Source organism: Sinocyclocheilus anshuiensis, unplaced genomic scaffold (genome assembly GCF_001515605.1).
Source record: "Sinocyclocheilus anshuiensis isolate Anshui unplaced genomic scaffold, SAMN03320099.WGS_v1.1 scaffold3206, whole genome shotgun sequence".
NCBI classification, from domain to species: domain Eukaryota; kingdom Metazoa; phylum Chordata; class Actinopteri; order Cypriniformes; family Cyprinidae; genus Sinocyclocheilus; species Sinocyclocheilus anshuiensis.
Window position 1 is genome coordinate 53,312 of NW_015538134.1, and position 4,921 is coordinate 58,232.

The window sequence follows — 4,921 nt, forward strand, 5'->3', positions numbered from 1 at the left end:
CTGCCTGAGCTGAGACTCTGCACTGCCGGGTTACCTGCACTTCTACTTGATGTAGTTGGAGTTGTCTAATAAAGACTTCCTTTCACTCGCAATTGGATCTTGTGTTTCTGTTTCATGACAGAACGATCTGACCATTATGGATCCAGCAAGTGCATCAGATATAAGAGACTTTTTGGCTCACAGTAATTCACGCATGGATCACCAGGTGGAACAGATGGCAGCCTCTAATTGCGCTGTTCAAGCCCTGGTCTCTCAGGTCTCGGAGCTTACCACCCAGCTACAACGTTTGCGGCCAGCTTTTTACTCTGGTGAGTCCCAGCAATGCCACTCTTTTCTTGCCAAGTGTTCTCTGTGTATCTCTCTTCAACCATCGTCGTTTCCTACGGAGGAATCGAAGATAGCGTTTGTCATAACGCTGCTCTCTGGACGGGCGGCTCTCTGGGGAACTACCGTTTGGGAGTAGAGGCTTCCTTGCTGCACGTCATTTCAGTCGTTTTCGGATAAGATCAAGAAGGTTTTTGATCGGGCGGCTTCAGGCAGAGAGGCGGCTCGTTTTCTGGCGGAGTTATGGCAGGGAGATTGGAGCGTCGCGGATTACTCCATTGAATTCCGCACCCTGGCGGCGGAGTGCCGTTGGAATCTTGAAGTGCAGTGGGACATGTTTTTACATGGACTTTCTGATTATATCAAGGATGAGATCTACGCACTGGAGTTACCTACAACACTGGATGGATTAATCGATCTGGCTATTCGGGTGGATACCAGATTGCAGCGGAGAGATCAGCGAACGCGCCGAGCTCCGTCGGCCAATCTACTGAACCACCTTTCTGTCACCTCCTCCGACACGGACGTTTCCTTCTCCGAACCGGAACCCATGCAGATGGGCAGATCCCGTCTTTCCCTGGAGGAGAAGCAAAGGCGGCGAGATAAGGGTCTCTGCCTGTATTGCGGAGCTGCTGGTCACATCGCAGCGTAGTACTGTAAGGAATTTAACTCATTAATTCTTACAAGGGAATTAATTATTATTAATTTTATTCATTCAGGTTTTGAAAGGACTCGAATCTGAAAATTCTAAGTCCACCTGTTTAGAACTGATTTCAATTTTTTATAGTTTACACCTTATCAACGGTCGTCCAGTGAGCCGTTAATGTCCGTGTATCTTAATCGGACTGTATGTATTTTCCCTGGCCACAGGTCAATACAATTATGATAATGTGTAAGCTATGAGCTAGGTAACAATGATCTTGGCAAGGTTTCACTTTAAAATGTCACGACACCAGACAATACTTCTTTATAAATGAAAATTTCCCTGGCCACGGGTAATACGTTCTCTGATAAGTAAGCTACGAGCTAGGTAACGTGATCTTTGGCAAAGGTTTTGACTTTAAAGTTATATGACACCAGACAATGATTCTTTATAAATGAAACTAATTTATTGGCTATTCTAGATTACATTAAAACTAAGCTAAAACACACATACACACACACATATACAGTTCAGAAGAATGAAGGAAATGAGTTAACGGAGTTGCATGAAGTTTTCTTGGTTCTAACTCGTTTCCACGAGTGGTTTTAAATTCAACCCTGGGACAATCACAAAGCAGAGAGTTTCTTATCTTTACTGCTTAACTCAATTCACCAGTTCAGCACCCATTTCAGCAGATGTAAGATTTGTTTGTACTTGCGTTTGCTGAAAGCTGAGAAGCGGAGAGGTTTTCTCGTTGCTGACGCAGGCTTCCTGGATGGCTGCTTGAGGGAATTCCTTTGCTGATTGGTTACTGCGGTGACGTCAGGATGACGTCCCTTTTGGGAGATCCCTCGTTGGATTGGTTGGGTGCCGGGTTACGGAAGAACCTCTGGTTCTTCTGAGAGAGAGTCTGCTTTAGCAAGACTTTGCATTCTGCAGAGTTACGAAGCTTCAACGGAGTAGTTGAGTTCTTAGATGGTCGATCGCCTGATGGTTCAGCTTGTGAGCACAAGTTAGAGTCTTTTGCTTGGCTTTAGGCTTTGAAGTTCGCAGTCGCGGAGTTTCAGCTGAAGTGTTTGAGTTCTGGAGTCTCGCTGTGCGATGTTACGGCATGGGAGCGCTTGTAGCGCTGTCACCAAAGTGAAAGCCAGAGGTCTTGAGCGAGAAAGAGTGAGTGAGCCCGAGAGAGCTTTGTGTTCCTTTTAAGCAGGCTCGATGTTGGTCCATCCCATACGCGATTCTCCCAATCGGACACTGTTGCAGGCTTAGCCACGCCCTGTGTGGTTCCTTTTTTGTGCACAAGTCACATGCTCCCGTCGGGGGCATTTCTGGAAGTTTTAAATAACTTCTGATAAAAGTATTATCACCAGAGAATGATAACGAATATAAAAATTTCACTAACACCAATGTTCGGCGAATAAAACAAGCTTTCATTCAAGCTCAATATCGGGTAGTTTGCATACACATTAATAATCTTAATTACTAAAAGGTGTTATACCACATTGGTTAAACTTGCACCGATTACAGGAAACACATCACACATATATCAGACATAAAACATATTATTTGTGAATATAGTTGCCCCTTTTATACTTTTAAATGATTAAAACAAGCTCTCACCCGATACTAAACTTCACATATCTTACATGCCTATTAAACGCTTTGTCTGCTAAAACGAGTTATAAGGCAAATATTAAAATATCATGATTTAAATAACACATCACATATATTTAAGACATAAAACATATTATTTGTGAATATAGTTGCCCCTTTTATACTTTTAAATGATTGTCTCTTGAATTGTCTGTGTAAGTCTGCACCTCCTCTGTTAATAGAGAAAGGAAGGGAGGGAAGCAGGTGGTCCAAAGTCATGTGGTAGTCACGTATAGATCCCGTGCTTGCGGGCCTGAGGGCGTGATTAAATTACTGTTCTTTTCCTGTTTGGATATAATAGTTACATTCATTGGTGGTCACAAGACATCACGAGGTATCCATAAGTTGTAGTCCTCATACAAAAGTTCTCTGTGGTATCTCTTGATTAGATTAATCCAGACCTCATGATGGCTGATAGGGGCATATCAGTGTCCTTTCATGATAGAAATCCCTACAGGGGTTACTGACGGGTGGGGTCACATTGGCTAAATCCTCTCTTGCTGCTACCCTCCTTCCTGTCAAGTTGCAGTGGTCCTCAGCCGCTCATGACTGTCAGGCTTTAATTGACTCTGGTGCTGAGGGTAATTTTTTAGACTCCGATCTTGCTTTCAGACTTAAACTCCCCGTGGTTGCTCTCTCCCAGCCTATTGCTGTCCATGCTCTCAATGGTCTATCTCTTCCTTCCATCACTCACACAACAGGTCCAGTAAGACTCCTCACTTCTGGTAATCACACTGAGATCATTCATTTTCTTTTAACTGACACGCCTGTTACTCCAGTAGTCCTTGGGCATCCCTGGCTTGTGCTTCATAACCCTTATATAAATTGGAGTAAGAACTCTATTGTCTCTTGGAGTGAGAGTTGTCATGCTGCTTGTTTGTTGTCTGCCTGTTCTTCTGTGTCCTGTTCTGTGTTTCAGGATGAGGATATGGACCTGTCAAACATGCCCAGTGAGTACCTCGACCTGAAGAGAGTGTTCAGTAAGTCTCGAGCTGCTTCTCTACCTCCGCATCGACCCTACGACTGTGCAATAGATTTACAGTATTACCAGGTACGTCTCCGCCTAAGGGCAAACTGTATTCGCTTTCCGCACCGGAGAGGGAGGCCATGGAGAAATATATTTCTGATTCTCTAGCAGCCAAGATCATTCACCCTTCTTCGCCGGCGGGGTTTTTTTTCGTGAAAAAGAAAGACGGGTCTCTTCGTCCCTGTATCGACTATCGAGGGCTGAACAACATCACGGTGAAGAATACATATCCTTTGCCGTTGATGTCTTCTGCCTTTGAACGTCTGCAGGGGGCGTCCTTTTTCACAAAATTGGACCTCCGCAACGCTTATCATTTGGTTCGCATAAGGGAGGGGGATGAATGGAAGACTGCTTTTAATACCCCCAGGGGGCACTTTGAATATCGTGTTCTTCCCTTTGGGCTTTCCAACGCCCCCGCAGTCTTCCAGGCACTCGTCAATGACGTGTTGAGAGATATGCTAGATCAGTTCATTTATGTCTACCTGGATGACATACTGATATTTTCTCACTCTCTCCAGGAACATGTTCAGCACGTCAGGCGAGTGCCTCAGAGGCTGTTAAAGAATGGTCTTTATGTGAAGGCGGAGAAATGCGCTTTCCATGCAGTCTGTTCCTTTTTTGGGTTACATCGTGTCGGTCGAGGGAATGCGCATGGATCCGGACAAGATTCAGGCTGTGGTTGATTGGCCAACTCCAGATTCCCGCAAGGCCCTGCAGAGGTTTCTGGGCTTTGCCCATTTTTACCGCCGTTTTATTCGCAATTTCAGCCAGCTAGCTGCCCCTTTGACTGCATTCACCTCCACCAAAACTTCATTCAGGTGGTTCAGTGCAGCAGAAGCTGCGTTTGCCAAACTGAAGAGCTGCTTTGTTTCAGCTCCCATCCTTATCGCCCCTGATCCCTCCCGGCAGTTTGTGGTGGAGGTTGACGCGTCAGAGGTGGGGGCTGGTGCCATCCTATCCCAGCGTTCTTCCTCGGACGGTAAGATGCATCCTTGCGCGTATTTCTCTCACCGTTTGTCTCCCGCTGAACGCATCTATGATATTGGTAATAGAGAGCTGCTGGCAGTCAAGCTTGCCTTGGAGGAATGGCGTCATTGGTTAGAAGGTTCGGGGGTTCCTTTTGTCGTCTGGACGGATCATAAGAATCTTGAGTATATCAAGTCCGCTAAAAGATTGAACTCTAGGCAGGCTCGGTGGGCTTTATTTTTCGGTCGTTTCGATTTTTCTATTTCTTATCGGCCGGGCTCCAAGAACATCAAGCCCGATGCGTTATC